This window comes from Python bivittatus, unplaced genomic scaffold (assembly GCF_059951505.1).
Source record: "Python bivittatus isolate LINGU-HERP-01145 unplaced genomic scaffold, Pbiv_v1 ctg000480_np1212, whole genome shotgun sequence".
NCBI classification, from domain to species: Eukaryota; Metazoa; Chordata; class Lepidosauria; order Squamata; family Pythonidae; genus Python; species Python bivittatus.
Window position 1 is genome coordinate 43305212 of NW_028277075.1, and position 19006 is coordinate 43324217.

Sequence of the window (19006 nt, forward strand, 5' to 3'; positions counted from 1 at the left end):
AATTAGAACTCATTCAGTTGGTGTGCCACAGGCACCTGATGGACTCCACTGGTTTCGAAGGCACTTGGGGAAGTTTCTGAGGATCATAATTTGACTGAGATTTTAATTACCTCTTGGAATGAAAAGGTGGCAGTGGCCTCTTACTGAATTTTGACTGCATGGCCTCTATCTTCACCCCTGGATTTCAGTGCAATTCTGAGAGATGAAATGGCAGAAGAGTTGCCTAGACAAAGACAAAGAGCAAATCTGACAGAACATGTTTAAGGTTTAAACAGTAGTGATAAGAGAGGCAAAATATAGTTATTTTTCTACTGCTATTGCATCTGTGGATTGCCAACTGATGGTCCTGTATAATATAACAGGGTCCCTCTTAGGGAAGGATAAAGACCATCTAAAGGGCTGTTGTGAGGATTATTCAAGACATCTATTGGATTAAGTTGCTTGAATTCACTCTGAACTGGACTGTGTTGGTTGAGGTACATTCTGGAATGCTTATCAGGGAAATGCTTGGGCCTGTTGATCCTAAGGAAGTCTACATGGTCCTTGGAAATGGGAGCTGTTCACTAGATCCATGCCCCTCTTGGTTGGTTAAGGCCTCCCTGAGGTGATGTTGGGTTGGGTCCAAGCAGTGGTGAATTCATCCTTGAGTAACGGGGTGGTTCTGCCTACACTTAAGGAGACATTAGTTCACCCCTTCCTCAAGAAGCCATTGTTAAACCTAAGAGTGCTAGACAATATATGATCTATCTCCAAAATTTTACTGGGGGAGGTTGTTGAGAAGGTGGTCAGGCTGTACCTCCCTTCAGAAGGCTCTGAGGCCACCCCTTCAAAGGTCTGTGAAGGAAATCAATCAGGTTTCAGACCTGAACACAGTACTGAAACAGCATTGATTGCACTTGTAAATGACTTATGGTGCACTGGGATGGGGATGGTGCATCCACGCTGGCCCTTCTTGATCTCTTGGTAGCCTTTGATACTGTCCGCCCCACTACGTAGACCAAACCAAGAAATCAACTCCACACTGAGGCTAAAACTACATTCATTAATATTGTCTATAGTAACGGAATCTGACAGAATATGGCTAGAAACCTTCAGTAAGGTTTTCACAGTGGTGGTAAAGTCTGTTTTTTACTCCCCTCCCCCCTTATACTCATGTGAATTAGGAAGCTGTCTGCCTGAGTTTTTTGTGCATGCCTTTTTCTTGTTTTGCACTTAAGCCATGTTTTTCCCTTTGTCACTTTGGTAATGGCTGTGTCAGGTCATCTTCCTTACAGAATTGAGAGTGGGTGGCACGATGGTGCAGTGGTTCTCCTACTTTCTCAAGAGCCAGTTCCAATCAGTGTTGATGGCGGGGGAGATTTCTGGTCTTTGGCCTTTGCTTTGTGGGATGCCTCAGGGCTGGATTCTCTCCCTGTTTCTGTTTGACATCTCAATGAGGCTACTGCATGAGATAATCCTTTGGCATGGGGTTAGGTATCATCAGTATGCTGATGATATCCAATTACATATCTCAGCCCTTTGCTAGTCAAGTCACGATGCTGAAGTTCTATCTCAGTGTCTGGAGGCTATGAGTGTCTGAATTGGGAATAATAGGCTCAGACTCAATCTAGCAAGACTGAGTGGCTGTAGGTTTGGGGGACGCTTGGATCAGGAGATTGTGCCCAAATAGACACAACTTGGGCTCCTCCCAGACACAGCAAGAGAAGGTGACAACTGTGGCTTGAAGGGCCTTTGCACAAATTCATCTTGTATACCAACTGCATACATCTCTGGACTGGGAGGCCTGACTCACCATTGCTTACACCTTGGTCACTTCTCATTTGGATTACCACAACATACTGTACATGGGGTTGCCCTTGAAAACCACTCAGAAACTAAAACTGAACTAGAATGCAGCAGCATGAGTACTTATGAACACAATTCCCTATGTAAAACCACTACTTTGTGAGCTTCACTGATTGCCAGTGGGCTTCTGGGTGCAATTGAAGATGTTGATTATCATCTATAAAGCCCTTCGTGGTACAGGGCCTGGTTATGGGGCTGTCTATCTCCAATTATTTCTGTCTATCTGATAGGATCTGACAGGATTGGGATGCTCTGGGTCCCATCATTTAAGCAGTATCATCTGGTTGGACAGGAGACATGACTTCTCTGTTGCCATGCCTGCTCTATGGACTAGAGATCCAGATGGTCTCAAGCTCTGTCTGCCTTCCTAAAGGCTCTGAAGATCTGACTTCAGACACAAGGACAGGAGTTTTTCGAGCCCATCTTGATTGTTTTCTGTTTGTTTGAATTGCTTCTGGTGCAATGTTTTATTATATTATTTGTCAGATGTTGGTTGTTTTTAATTCTGTATACCTCCCCAAGTCATATGTTGAATGGGAAGCTATATAAAATGAATGAATGAATGAATGAATGAATGAATGAATGAATGAATGAATGAATGAATGAATATGAATTATGTTTACTCATCTGGACCTTCAGTATAATTCATCCACATAGGCAAATAAAACATGCTATAGAGTCAGTTAACTGTTTCCTTCCAACACAACTGTTTTGACAGGGGATTCCTGGCCAATTCAGATAAATTAAAAGCAGTAATGATGACCAAAATAATTTATTTTTTACCAGTCAGTGAAAATATAAGTCCAGATATATGTGGTTTATGTACTTAATTAAACACAGCCTGTTCATTTGTAGTATTCAGATTTGCTAAGCCTTCTATGAATTCTATTGCATTTCCCAAAGGTATATGTTTTAACTCCCAGTAGCAATGAAAAGAACAATGGAGATTTCAGTGTTTGACCAAAATATGTTCCATTTTGTCTAGAAAAAATATATACACCAAACCTTCAGATTTCAGGCATTGTAAATGAGACATAATTTTAGAGCTGTCAGTGGTAATTATTTCTGGCAATGATTACACACAATACTCACACCTGTAACCCTTCTCCAGATCCTATGTGAATTAAAACCCTCTTGATATTGTTTAGTGCCTATAATATTAGTCATGGTTCAGAAACCATGGATTATATCAAGGAAAAACTCTACAATATGCATTAATATTTTGCACTACAAAAATGAATATATGTGCATAATACAGACAGGCCTACATTAAGAAAACAAAATGGAAAGGTTTATATTGTTTTCCATATGTTTTAATTTGACAAATGATGTATCTTCTTCATCCACACACGCCCCTCAGCCTACTCAATTCTATTTCATATCACTATTCCAAGGAGGTATGATATGATACAATAAGGGCCAGTCTACCCAAGATAGCCTTCATGTGGACACTTTTTATGTGACACTTTTCCCCGCAAATATTAGAATCCCTTAGCACATATTGCTCCTTTATGCAGCATGGAATTAATTCATATGGTAGGTATGTGTCTACGTGAACTTGCATGGTTCATTATAAATACAGAAGGTATTTATGATAGGTGGTATTGTATATTTCAATCCCCAATAGGAGGTGCCACAGATGGAAGCTGTTCATAACAGCCATAAAGTGAATAATTAGCCCCTTCCTTTATATTAGTCAGGCTTGACCCTTTGTTACTATATGAACAAATGCTTGCTAACTCAACCCATCTCTGGTGATTAGCTCTTCCGATGACATTTCAGTAATGTCCTTAATCCCAGCCATCACCACTATTCTTCCCCTTCTTCTACTCCCTTCAGTGTTGCCAAACATAGTCTTTTTTTTTCTTGTCTATCGTATATATACTCACATCATAAGTCAATACATGTGCATTTCTGATTCCTGATCATTACTCCAAAGCAGCAGTCAGTTTTTATCAAGAGTGATTAGTTGTCTCCTTGTTTCAGTCCATGGTACTCTTAGTAGCTGTCTCCAAATCCATAATTCAAAGACATTTCTTTCTCTGAGTTTTTCTCAGCATCCAGCTTTCACAGTCAAACATTACCATTGGAAAACAACAGTGTGGAACATAGTAATTCATACACTTTGACTATATTGACAGTGACAAGCACCATGATTGTAAATACCTTCCTGTGTACAAGAAAATGCTTCCTCTTCCAATGCCCAATGCAAAAGGATCTGTAGAACCATAATGCAAGGAAAACAACAATGGAAGAGGAAGAGGAGGAGGATTATGGAAGAAAGAAAGTTAACTCCTATGCCCTTGGATAACACGTTTGTTCCACTACTTATCGTGGAAATCTTTTAGCTTAATAGACATAGAATTGATCTGCTTGCAATGCCATGTTTTCCAAGAATGTCCTTTGGAGAATTTTACAACAAGGCCACCCCTCCTTGAAGTTCCTTGAGTTGATTTCTTATCTCTATGATAGAAGAAAATGGTTACTGGAAGCAAGTTCAGCCAGTTCAGGTATACTGAAAATGTTTATGGGAAATCATTTTTACAACAGTATATATACATTTAATGGCACAGATCTCAGAGCAAAGTTCTGTAGTAATGCGATATTATTATTATCCAGTTCTTAAGAATGTTATTATAGAAAAGCAACAAAATCTCTAGCCCTTCAGATTCCAAAAACCTGATTTGGGTTAGGTGCCTCCTCACACTTGAAATGGAGTGGAGGTTTTCCAGCCTGTCTTTCATCTACTGTAAGATACTCTGGGAAGGACATTGTGAGATATAGTAATATATAGAAACATCAGAAATTCATTCTTTTATGCCATCCTGTCAATCTATCCATTTGTAATGCCAAACATAATCCTAGAACATTGTCTACAAATCGTATTAAAATGATAGGGCAAAATATTAGGGAATAGGTGGATGACTCTATTTCTAGTTTGGATTAGGTTTGCATATTTAGTCTTAAGACCATTCCACACTGTTTTTAAAATGAAAGCCCGTGTTTAAATTGAACACATTTCTCCTAAAATATGGATTTTTGTACATACTTTCTTTAAGATATACATTTTGCATTGTCAACTTAAGAAAATCATGTAAGCTGAAGGATATTTGCAGTTCAATTATACCTTCAAAATGCAAATTAGGTATTTCCCTTAGAAATGTGAACCAAATAATTTCTCCAATATTTCTAAACTCCATACATAGTGATTCAGAAGTCCCTTGTGTTCAGTGGTGCTTGATTCTAAGTAAACAGCAAAAATGTTCAATTAAGCTAAACAACAGTGATGTGTTGTAAAGTAGTTGTTCATACATTGAATTCGAATGTTGTAAAAAGTTCACTTTGATATATAGATCTGATTGAAGTTTTCCCTTTTCTCGCTGAAAGCAAAAATCAAAATTTGTTGAGAGTGATTCAGCATATGCTCAGATGAGAAGAAAAATCTTCAGAATATAGTTAATTTAGAAACTGGTCAGAAACAAGCAAAACATAATGAACCATTTCCAAGATCTCATAAACAAATCCACAGAAAAGTCATATTTTCATTGAATGATACACTATTTTTTAAAAATAAGATTTTATTTAATCCATTCAAGCCAAGACAGATTTTACTAATGCTAACAGTTGAAAGAATCATAAAGCCCTGTTTTAAGTAATAAATAGGATTTTATGATTTTTCTGTCAAATATTTGCCTTTGTGAGATCTATATTGACTTGTGAATGTATTAAATAAAATCTTATTTTTGAAAATAACATATCAGTATATTACAATACTAAAACTCACAACATGAATTAAACAAATTGATATATTTCCCCAATTTATAAGTGTCAGAGTTTGAGCCACTACCAGTAGAGTAACTAGACAAGCCAGATAAGTAAGGGCCTCCACCTTTTATTAAGTTTAAAAGAGCAGCAAATGCTGCTACTGTACTTCCTGATTTTTTAGCTCCTTTTCTCTTATAGATATGTATTTCCTTATAGATCTGGGTATTGGGTGCATTTTTGCAACATGCTCAGAAGCTCACCAATAGTAATAATGAAGATACCAGAAAGGTGAAGGCCACAAGATAAGAAGAAGCAGAGCATTGGGTCTACATTATCCTTTCAGTTCATAAATATGACTCTGATCTGGGTATCATCTGGTCTCCATAGTCTACTCCATTGTCAGAGCTATTCCATACCCCTCTAAAGAAAACTCTTCATTTTACACTTAAGAAGATCTTCCTGAGCATAACTTGCTTGGCTCAGTTTGCTTTTGCTGAGCAATGAATTGCTGCTGTAGGAGACAACGAAGGGTTCAAAGGAAGGCTTTTATATAGCTCTCTTCTTACCCAACCCTCTGCTTTTCAGTCTTGTTCTTGAAGTTCATTTCTTCCAGTTTCTTTTCTTAACAGTGGTTCCCACTGTGGAAACAATAGATGTGAGCTCAAAAGATCCAGTCTAGAACGTTGCTTGGAATCATGGTGTCAAAAATGGTCTGCTGGTCTGCAGTTTTAATGGCTCCTTGACATGGGCAAAGTCTGGATTCAAATGGTATGCCCTTGTCTCTTCCCTCTAAAACCACTGATGGAAACACATTAAATTGTGCCAAGGTTAAGGCCCTCCTTAATTTGGGGACAGCAATTTGGTTTAGATTTCTGGCAGGTCTATAAAGGGTATGAGGATTTAGATATACATTTTGCAGGGAGAGGACATCAGGTCTATTTAAATATTAATGTCCTTAAGGCATTGCTTAATTGTCTTTACTATACGTTCTTGTCCTAGTATGCACACTTGTAACGGTATGTGGGAAAGATTTTCGGAGGGTGGGCAAAAAGATGCTGCAAAGGGAATGGTCAGATAAGAGACAACATAGCCCACAGCTGGATAATGGATGGAGCAAGAGGCCCAGACAAGACCGTCCCTAGTTTCTCAGGTGGTAAAGGAGACAAGGGAGAGAATTGTACTTTCAGACTTGCAAGATTCTGTCAATGTAGCATTACAATAAAGTACAATTAGATCATCTGGTTGTGATTCCTATCTGGTTTACCCATGAGGCCAACAACACTTGAGTTAAGGAGAAACCCTAAAGTTCCAGTTTTTTGTTATCGCCTTGGCCCAAGAGGAGACCCAGGGAGCTAGACCTACTAGGGAGAAGGGCAGTTTAGTCCAATATGGGAAAATATGTATCCAAACACTGGATTCAGTCTTACTAACAACATGGACTTGTAATAAAGTCCTGAGGAACTTAGTCTGTTTTCTTTTCAAAGGGGCAAAAGAAGTGTATGAACCTACCTGGGCATCAAATAATAATTGTCTCCAGATGGGCTGAATGCACTCCAGATGCAGCAGGAATATACAGCTCCCCTTTGGTGAAAAAGAATGATTGGAGGGTGTGACAGATCTTTGGGCTGTTGGGATTACATATTCCATAGGTAACCTGCAGGTGGTTGAGGCATGAAATGCAATGCCAAGTTAAATGACTTAACCTGCTTGATTGGATGATTATTTAATTTCCAGTGATGCATTTTAGTGCATTTCGCAAACACCTGCACCTTGGTTTTATTGTATTATTGTATTGTATTGTTTTATTTCTATTCTGCATTACAACATTCAGCCAGAGTTCACAATACTCTTTTTAAGCCAATATGGGTCTGGGAGAGTAGAACTACATCATCTGCATATAGGAGAATTGCTACATACTTCTCTGCCAGTTTTGGAGAATGATGTGAATGGTTATTCCTCCTGGCAACTATGAGATTGATATAATAATTAAGTAATGATGGTGTCAGAATACATCCCTGCTGAGCACCTCTGCTAAGAGGGATCTCCTCAGTCTAATGGCACTGGGATTGCCTTTGGAGTTGAGCTGTCATATAATTTATAGATAAGCTGAAGGAGCCTTCTGTCTAAGGTGGAATTTTGCAGCTGACGCCAAAGATTAGATCAGGAAATTAAATCAAAGGTGGCTCTAAAGTCTATGTGGGCTGTCTATAACTTTACACATGGTTTTGAAGTATACAGTATTCCTCTGCCAAGTGTTGCAGAACAAGAGCATGATCCAAAATAAAGCAGCCACTTCTGAATCCAGCTTGTTCCTCAGCTAGTATATTCTCTTGGTTTAACTAGCCCTGAAAGTTTATGGCTAGGTGTCTGGTATATGATTTGTTGATTATGCAGAGGAGACTGATAGGGCAAAACTTAGCAGGAAAATTTCAATTATCTTTCTTGTAAACAGGCACTGTTAGGGCAAGAGTTATAGTATCCTTTGAGATCAAAAAACAAAAAGCACTTACAGAAACATAAATATGTCTGTTTTCAAAATAGGGCATTTTTTTTAAAAAAAAATATCTAATAACAAAATAGGTCACCGTCCTAAAACATTGGAACTGAATAACCAGCTAGAGTTTTCTTTTTGAACAGATTATCTGTTTTCTAAGTATGTATGACATGAACATCACCTCTTTATAACCACTCTTCAATACAGTTGTTGTTTTTTTTAAACTTCTTCTAAGAGGAGAAAAACCTCTATAACCATTTGAATTTTTAATTTTGCAGGATGCACAGCGTAGGCAGGAATTTACATTAAATTTTTATCTGATAAAAACATACAGCATGACTGCATCGGACAAGAACCCTTCGCCCCCTTGAGAGCAAGGCCATGATTAGGGAATGAATAATGGGGAAACAAGGAAGCAAGTCTTTGAAGACAGTACATATGACCCTGAAACAACTCTCCATCCATCCACCCTAAGGCTGAAGTGATTACACAGTCATCCATAGCTTTCATGCACTTCCTATGTATGGCATGCTGTGTCTTCTTGCTCCAGTACTGAATAAAGCATGAACAACTGCCAAATGGTTTTGACATTGGAAATTAAAAGAATGACTTTCACAAGAGAGGAGCCATTGGAACAGCCCTTGGAAGTTCAACTTGGAGGCAATCATCAGACAAACTTTTTTGCAAAGATTGCCTGGCTCTGGCAATTTCATTATAACAGGATAGGGGGAAATATGCAAAAGTTCTATCCCATACACACATCTTTGTCTATGATAAAACCTAGAGACTAAACTTTCCCAGTCTTAAAGTGGATTGTTAAGTTAATGGCATAGGAACATATAATATCAAATGTGGCATTCTATGTTATAGTAATATAAATTATTTAACCCCAAACTACCTTTCTTCATTTCTTAGGGATTTAGAAGAATGTGCTCTGTGTGTTTATACACACTCTGATTACATGCACAGCTGTTTCTCTATTATCCAAACCGGTTTTAGGCAGGTTTCCTGATCACATATATTGTATGTAGGAGGAGAGACATGTTAGCCTATGGTAGCCAGAAAAAGAAAGAGTCTGGTACCACCTTTTCAGCTAACAAATGTTCGTAAACTACTTCTGAGATCCAACTGAGATGCATCTGATGAAGGGAGCTGTAGCTCATAAAAACATACGCCATTCATAAAATTTGTTACTCTGAAAAGGTCCTGGGATAGGGTGAGGTGGCGGTGGTGTTGGCTGTGTCAGAGAAGAATGGTTGTAGCACCATTTTTTTTTTTTTTTTTGCTTTTCTTGTTTCTGTGATGTTTTGGTTTTGTGTCACTGCTGTGATCAACCAGAGTTGTGTCTCTTATGATGGGAGGCCATATAATTTTTTTAAATAAATACATTAAATTAAATGTTAGAGTCTTTCTGATTTTTGATCATAGACAGATATATAATTTCTAAATACAATTTCATTATGTGTAATATCAGTCCATACATTAACCTGTATTGATGTAACATGAGAGTTGTTACCACGATCCTACTCTATCTCCCATCATTCTTTTTAAATGGCACAGTGTCTGGCAAATGAATATGAAGCTGATACTGTTAAAAATCATTGTGTTTAACTGCAATGAGAGTTATGAAGTCCTACTTCATATTTCATCATTCATACTTCATTTCTACTTCATGGCAATAATCTGTGATGTCTTTTTTACTCATTCATATACATATGAAATAGTTGTGCTCACTTGTAAATTTATTTTCTCCCTTTGTATAGCTTTACCCACACTTCAGGACCTGGATTCTATTTAATAAAATACATTTCCAACTTTGGAAAAATATTGCTACACATTTATTGTGACCATTTGATCATCTTCAACTTGCTTGAGAAGAGTTAACTAATGGGTTTGATTAATGAAATATTTTCAAATCTAAATACATTGACAAGATTCATACTTCATGCTAAGCCATAACATGGTTCATTTATTTTTGGCTTAGAGTGTTTGTCATAGTTTGTCTATCTTTCCTTTCACAGAAACCAGGATGGATAACTTATACATATTGGATTTTTTTTATTTTGGAAATGAGGAATACTAGAAACCCAGTTCTCTCCTGTTCCCAAAAGAGTGATCTGATCAGAAGTAACCAATTAGGCTTCCTGTTTTATAGATGAGAATCGCTAAAGCTGAGATGTAAGAACAATGTCAGTTATGGCAGAGGTATTGTTCTTTATGATTTTACTCACAACGTTTGGAGAACTACTGCAAACTATCCACAGATCTACCAATGCATCTTCATCTACCTTTTATTTATCCCTGAATGTGTGCTTCTGCACAGTCTTTTCAGAGGATAAGGCTTTTAGAAGAAGAAGGCCATTGCAATTGTACCCTGAGCACCTGTCCCAAAGGACATCAAAGTTCTCTTAGCATGTTTTCCATTGGGATTGCACCAAATCACTCCAGATGGGGCCCAGCCAATACCCCACTGAGTAATAATATCTCTTTCTTTTGCTGATATTCTATCCTCCTGCTTATGCAGTCCAGGTTGCTTCTTTAGGACTTAGCCATTCAACCAGACAGAAGGTTTGTAAAGATAAAATGTGTGCGTCTGTCTCTCCGTCTTTCGGTGTCCATCCTACATCTTTTCTGGTGGTAATGGTTTGAAAAGCAAAACCTAACTATCTAGGAAGAGCAAATAATAAAATAAAATAAAGCAATCTGGTTCTACAAGTGTGATTTTCCCCCTGTCGTTTAAGAAAAGCTTCCTGCTTAAAAATTATGGCCTCAGATTTCAGTGCAACAGGAGAAAATAAGAGGTTTCAGGCTTTCAGCCTATGATATTAAATACCAAGCCATACAAAGGTCTCACAAAGCCTGTAAATGCATCTATGAATCAAAGGTCTGCTGGAAATGCATTGAGGAAGGAAGAAATAATATGTAGGAAATTTAAGGTAATGTAGATTTCTACTTATCAGAAGAGATTATATGTATACTGATTAGAGATTATACTGATTAGAGATTACATATATATACTGATTTGTGAGTATGGTTTAGTTGGCATGATTCATGAGCCTAGTTCAATAGGAAAAATTTAAGCACATGCTTAACTCTCCCTTTTGAAATCAGTGGGACATAAACAGAGCAGATCAGAAGTTAAGAAAAATCCATTGTAGCAGAAGCTCAAATGGAATGTGAATGATGATTTCTTTCAATCAATTGTCCTTATTTATTTATTTTCCTGCATTTTAAAAATTTCCTACAATTCCTTTTAAAGGGTATATCATGAGAATAAGGCTGTCATCTGGTATATCTATCATCTCACCCATGGCACTTCACATGTCTTGACACATGTCATTTTTGTTTCCTATCCCAGCTGAAGCTGATGAGGGTAGAACTCAATGATCTCAATGTCTAAAGAGGTTGAGACTTTCACCAACAGCCCTATTCTGTAGACAGGTCTCTTTCCACAAATGGAGGAGATCTTCAGCATCCACTGGACGAGCATTTTTCAAACTGTGTTCTGCAAAATCCTAGGGTTCCACAAAAAACTGATGGCATTCTATGAGAGACTAGGGGCAAAACAAAGTTCACTCAAACATAGCCAGGGGTATCCATAGCAATTTTTCTATGGTACAGCAGAAAGCGCAGGGCTTGTCAGCTGACACTCAGCAACTTCAGTTCCTGGGAGAGTTGGGCTCATGAGGACTCTGCCTGAGAGAAAGAAAACAGCCTGGAGAAGTCTAGAAACTGCTACAGAAGACCTCATTATCCCTTCATAAGACTTTGGAATTGAGGAAGCGGGACTCTTCTATAGGCCGCATTTCAATGTTACTTAATCTGAAAAGATGTTTTTGGTTCATTACTGCAAAAAAATCTCTTAGTATATTGTTAGGATCTCATGAACGAAAGTGAATCCAAGGAAGCAAGATTTGCAGAAGAAAATTGGCTACAGTAAAACTAACACAATTACACCCCAACATTAAAATAGCAAACATTGAAGGTCTTTGTCTAACTTTGTAAATGGAGAGATTTACAGTAGAGTTAAGATACAAATAAACCAATAGTCATTCCACACAACCTGTCTTAATATTTTAGGATTTTGGTGTTAAATAGTAAAAATTTAAATGAATCAACATATGTAAATCTGAAACTTTGTTTAACATATCTTATCCTTCACAAAACATCTCTCGTTTAAAAATGCCCAGCAATGTTGAGATGCAGTTAATGAGTCTATTTGTAAAAATCAGTATTGGAAGTATTTAATTCCATGCCTAAGCCACAGATATTTTCATTGACCTTAAAGTAGTCTACAGCTACAGGTAGTCCTCATTTAGTGACTGCCTGGTTTAGTGCCCATTCACACCTACGACAGTGAGGAAAAAGTTTACAACTTTTTACAACCAATCCTCATATTTATGACCTTTGAAGGTCTGTACAGCAAAGGAATGCTGAAGTAAGATTATCAGCACAGTTGTGGTTTCACTTAGTGACCACTTTGCTTAATGACTGAGTTGCAAGTCCCATTTGTGGTCAGTAAATGAGGACTACCTATGTATCTATCATTCTCCAGCAGTTCTTAGGACATAAATACATCCAAGTGAAATTAAGAAAAAACTCAAAAGTTATTTTGAAGAAAATGATTTAATCCCCCCACCCCCATACTCCTCCTTTAGCAATAAAAATAGGCATACACTAAATAGCGAGTGAATGTAAGTTTAGAAAATGTATGAGCATCTGGTGTGGCTCTTCAACAAGGTTAACTTTCAGTCAATCAAAGTAAATTTTAATAATTGAGTACTGAAAATTACTATTTCTTTTTAAGCTACCCTTGGTGTTTTTGTTTTCTAATATGAATTAAAAAGGAATAAGAATTTTTCCTTCTAAAAGAACGCTAGATCCTGACAAGCTTATCCATATTTCCATAATTATGACTGTATCTTATGATCAGTGGGACTAAAGTATTACTGACTGGTTCCAGCTCAATGTTTATATTTATTAATTACTACACCTCCCTTTTTCTTCAGTATCTCAAAACATTACTAGCCTGAAGTTTTAGCCAAATAGTTTTTTTTTTAATTTTGGGAGTAACAATGGGATTGGTTTTAAAAAGAGAAGCTGTGCTCGTTGAAAAACTGTCCGTCAACCACTGATGTTGTTTTGCATTCAAGTCCATGGCCAAGACTCTGCAAAACTGAAAGCAAATGTTGACTTGAGACTGAGGAATTTGACCCACAGATGATAATAACATCAAATGTGACCTTGCAATTATTTCAAAGGAAAGTGAAACCAGAATCACAGGATGTGAAGGAGATTAGATGCCATCATAAAGTGTAGGCCATTTTGAAATTGCCCCTGCCATTAAGCAATATAGGTTGATTACAGCTAGCATATCTCAGAGCATTTAAGGGTATTGTTGGGTGATATAACGCACTGCTAGGCTATTTATTAGTCCATTCTTTGATTTTAAAAATATGGATAGGGTGTCTCTATTATTAAGTGGGATAGATAAATATCAAAGTAATGCTATGCATTTCTGCTTTATACAAAACAAAACTTTTTTTGTCCCAAATATTACATATTTTCTTATTGTGATATTAATGTGCTATTTTTCAGCTTCAAATTATTTGGCATGATGCCTGTATAAAATCTGCACATTTCTTCATTAATCAAATATTGGCCATTGTCTACTAAACAAGACAGAAAGCGATTAAGGGATTCATCCATCTAGCTGAAAGCTGTGACTTCTTTGCTGTATAATTCTGACCTTGCCTCTTTGCACATTCAACTGTGCATGGGTGTCCACAGCAACTGAAGGTTTCATTAAAATGGCAAAATGTGTTGTGATATCATGATGCCAGTTCTGCCCTTTATGTATTAGTGAGTAATGTCACAATGCAAATACAAAAGGGATGAGGTTTGTATTACAACACCTCTCTGGTCATTTAGATCTCTAAGAGGTCTCTTAATCCCTCTTAGGTCCCTAGTCTCCCATGGATACTCATGTTCAAATCTGAATTTATATTTCTGGGAACCCCATTATAAATTTGTCCCAGTATGACCATACTGATTCTCTTTGCCCTGCAACTGCAAAAATTACTGGTAGCCAATGGGCTAGTCCAGGAGCTCCTTTCACATGAGCACTTTCACAGCTTTCTAAAACCAACCTTCCTTGCAGTTTAGATGCAGGCAAAAGGCCCCCGAAAGGCTAATATGGAAATTCTTGTAGAAAAGAGAGGTGTGCATTCACTAATGTCCATTGTTTTAAGTGTTTAATGTTGCCATATTGCCTGCTATGACAGTAGTAAATTTCAAAGTGCAGGAGCTCAAGGTAACAGCCTTGTAACTAGAGTCCCAAGATATTTTTCTTTTCTTTTCTTTTCAGACTGGTGTGGGATATTGCCATATCTTTTTGCATTGAAACTGCCTTTTTGGTCCAATGTAATGTAGCAGGGTATTGTTATAGATCATGGGATCTATAATATGGGAGGATGAGCATTTATATGGATCCTGATAAATCCCTGAGGATTTATCAGGTTGATGATGATGTCATTAATATACATAATATTTTTTATACTACCCAAACCCCTTCAGAGGGCATTCACTGGGTTCAAACATTAAATACTTTATTTGCTAAAACATTTGGTCTGGTCTACTCTAAATAAGAAAACTCTGGGCTAATCCCCATTTTGGAAGGCTTTTTCTCTTTCATAATGCACCTTCTCTTCTAATTCCGATAGCTAGATACCTCTAGCGTGTCTAGGATGGGCTCATCTGATCTCTAATAAGATAGTATCAAAAAGAAATGAAGTATCTGCCCACCATGTAGCTGTTAAAGATAAAATGCTCTTCCAAACAAAACAAAGAAGTTTAATAAGCTGTTGGAATAACTATTTAACAGTATGAAGATGGTCCCTCCAAAAGTGATTGTGATAGAATTACTTTCATTCTATCATCATGCTATACTTTCCCTCTTCAGAACTGGTGAGGAGGAAAGTGATCACATTGGCTGGTGAATGGGTGCTTGAGACTTCTTCGTATCTTTTCCTGAAATGTACAGATGGAAAATGTGCCAAGTAACAATTCCTCCTCTCAGAGTGGACATTTGATGACACAGGACTTCAAAAAACAAATATAGTACAGTTCACGCAGAGATATGCAGTCCCCCAAACTCTATATTCCTATTTTCATCTGGAAGCACCATTCCCTTTCTCTTGGATGCTGAAAACAAACCCTTACTGTTTTAAGCAAGCAGAGTTTTTGTTTAAATTATTCTGGCTATATTTCTTAATTCTCTTGGGATTTGCATTTCCGATCCTATTATTCCTCCTTGCAGTTTGTTGAAGGAGAACTCTTTGTAAGGTTTTGTCTAAGTAAATAAATCAACATGAACTTTTGGTCCTCTGACTTTTTTTTTTTAAGTGCATAAGTCCTCATGCAAAATTTATGCAAAGTTATATAGCCTCTGAAATTCTTTTCAAAAGCATGAGTCATCACCAGGCTGATCACAGAGACTTTACTGCCATCTAGTTTCCATTTCTTTGTTTTTAACCTCCTGCAAAGTGCCATTTCTCCAGCTCAAGGAAGATGTATTGCTATAGCAAGGAAAAGCTAATTTTAGCCACATACCATATACATTCTGTAACATGTATAAACAGAGCAAGCATGTGCCATCATAAACCTTTTTAAAGGATAATGTCTGACATACTAAAACAGCTATAGGCCATAACCAGTTTGAAAGCCAACTACGGGAAGTGTAGCTGAATGCAGTTTTTAGATGAAAGGAAGCTAAAATTAAAATTTCAGATCTGGAAATTCCAACCATTTGTGGGGCAATCCAGATCCAGCTCATAACTCATCTGCCCTTTAGAAAGCTATTCACTATCACGTTAATTTGCCACAGATGTAAGAACATAAGAGTGGTCTTGTTAGACTACCATGCTTTTTTATAAATGCCAACCAGGTATCTCTGAGGTAATCCCAAGCAGGAGATGGAGCTACACCCTTTTCTAAGCATTATTCCTGAAACTGATATTTGGAGCCACGCTACCCTTAACCCACAGACAACATGGCACCCTCAAGACTGATGGCCCTTGAAAGACCTTTTCTCCTTGAATTTATCCACTCTTCCTTTAAAGCCCACTAATGTAATAACCATCACTATGTCCCGTGGTAATGAATTCACATGTTAATTGTATGTGGATGCCAAGCTGACAATAATAAGACAATTAAGTACATACTATTTAGCTAGTAGCAACTCTAGGAAATTAGGGAGGTCATTAACCAGGAAAGCTGAAAGACATTCACTCCAAATTATCCCTTAGGGTTGTTGTGAGTTTAAAATGGGTGTAGGCAAGAAGCATATGCTCTGCCTTGAACTTCTAGAAGGAAATGTAATGCACACGTACAAACTGCCATACATACATACATACATACCTAACTGAAGGCCCATTAAAATTAAAGTGATGATGGGTTCAGCTCCAATTCCAGCAACTGGGGATATCTTAGAAAGGGATAGAGGCGGATGGTGCATGGAAAAGCAAAGCACACCATCCAGGATTTTATTCATGAAGGCCCTACGTTTCTTGAGTTCTTCCTAACTTCTCCATGCAGAGGGAGAACTGAAACATGAGTGAATTAGCAGGGCGACCCATTCTGAAGCCAGGTCTGGCTGCATTAATAGCCTTTGTCTTCCATTCACAACTTCACCAGCAATACAGCAATCTGAGATAATACACAATGTTCTACAATCTTGTAACTAGGAAAGCTGTGTCCATGCCTGCAGTTAAAAATTGTGTATTTTAATAAATTTGAGATTGGGGGGCAGGGAGGAGCTTATACGTTGTCAATGTCCACTGGGGCACAATCCAGAAGAAAATGAGTAAATTAAATCTAAAATGAAACAGCCTGTGTAGTGGCAGGTTGATGGGTCACAGATGGTCGGCAGTGCCACCCCCCCCCCCTTTTCCCTGCTTTTGTTTTAATTGTTACTGAAAGACAAGATTCCATTTGAGCTCAAGTGGTAGGCCTCTGAGCTTAAAAACATATTGTACACCCCATGATGCCCAGGATAAATTCATTCAAACTGTACTTTGCTGTCACTCTATTTTTTTCTCTTCCCCCCACATAACATCTCCACGGCCAACAGGTTTGTTTCTGGTCATAAATTGTTAATCAGAGAGCAGTCTAGGTTATACAACTTAATGAACAGTGCACCTAAAACATGTTCAGAGCCAGAGGAAAAGACCTCACAATGATCCATTGTCATTTTTCTCCCATTTTGTCATGTACCTTTTTTGATTCCCTAACCTTGCAGTTGCACATTAGTGCAAAACTGCCCCTTTTCTCTACACAGAGGCTGCATTTAAAATGCTTCATTAGCATCTCTTGCAGGATCGGCAGCAATTTGGCAAAACCCTAACATTCATTTTAATCAAGTTACCATGCTTTTTCTTTCTGCTTAACATCTAAACCTCCTTGACAAAGTCCTTTCTCAAAATTTACTTCTTTTGTTTCGCCTCAGTTTCTCTAAAAAGCTCTTTAAACTTCGATGTACTCCAGGATGACTCCTGAACAAAAATCATGTCTAGCTCAGCTAGTAAATCTCGTCTCCCTTCAATGAGATTAAATAAGTGCTTCACATCTATTGTAAAAGGCCCTTAAAAGATCCTGCATCTTTAAGAGTTTCCTACAATAAATTAAATACATCTCACCCATTGTAAAACAAAACAAAAATCCAGTATATGAGAGCTGGTGTAGGTCCATAGAAGAAGCATTATGCTTCTATTTCCATAAAGTTCTCAAAGATAAGAGAGCCTCTGTAAATCACAATCAATGAGTGCAGGAATTTAATTCCCAGTACATGTCAAGAAAGCAGCATTTTACTCATTCAACTGTATGCCTCCATTCTGACTGGCTAAAATTTCAAATCAACTATTTAATGCAGGCCAGCTTTTCATCACCTGTAATTTTCCCATCTTTAGATTTTAAGTCTTTGATTTGTTTGTTTAGTTGCTCAATTTATTTTCCACACCTTGAATTCCATTAACTCCCAAGGCGGCAAATAACACAGAAAAATATAAAATACTATATAAGCTGTAAAATATTAAACATGTCAAGAAAAACAAAACTATTACATAAACAGCATCAAAGGAAGCTGGATCTCAGTAACTACAAGTTAAAGAAGCTGAAATTACTAAAAGTTTTGCTTCACTCATCTAGCTAAAGCTGAGATATGGGCTCCAAATCTCATGAAGCTATTTCATGCAGACGATCAAGGAGAAACAGAGTATGATTTTAAATAATTTATTTTAATAAATCATGTAATAATATAATAAGAAAACTGAATAAAAACAGAATTTCCATAAAAAATTGCCAAAACAATATTCCATCTATAAAAGGCTTATTGAAACAGAACATTTTTATTTTCCATTCAAAACTCGTTTGAAGTCACCCACTTCTGTGGGTGCTGCCACAGAAAAGGCATTGCTAAAATATGTTTCTATTTGGCTCTTGGCTATCTTAAACAAATGTGAAATGATCTTCCTACATTGTTTCCTGAATTAGGAGTGTTCTCAAAATGGCTATTGTTGCTTATTTGCTTAGGTATACTGGAGTTTGTACCCATTTTTCAGCCATCTTGAGATTTAAGGAAGGGTAGTCCTACAGCTGAGAGACCTTAACCTAAGTTCCATCAATAATGGATAACCTAAGAGCATAAGAATGGATCCAAATGAAATAAAAGCCTTCTACCGATGATACCTTAAGTAACAAAAGTGACCTACGGTAGTTATTACATGTCTTTGTTCCTGCTTGAGAACAAACTGGCATATATTTGCAGCCAGTGCAACCTTGTGAAAGTCCTCAGAGGAGTAGAAAAATAAGTTATCATACTTCAATTCATGTGAGTTTATGAAGATT

At 37.4% G+C, this 19006-nt stretch overlaps 1 long non-coding RNA gene across 1 annotated transcript in view; it reads right to left on the reverse strand.

The window, feature by feature from the left end:
• The window catches only part of LOC112541157 (uncharacterized), a 45910-nt gene that overhangs the window by 14918 nt on the left and 11986 nt on the right, over window positions 1-19006 (reverse strand). Inside the window, exons 2-4 of the long non-coding RNA XR_015797035.1 lie at window positions 7120-7264; window positions 6177-6248; window positions 111-5225 (exon numbers count right to left, since the gene is read on the reverse strand). This is a non-coding gene — a long non-coding RNA (uncharacterized LOC112541157). The remainder of the gene's footprint in view (window positions 1-110; window positions 5226-6176; window positions 6249-7119; window positions 7265-19006) is intronic.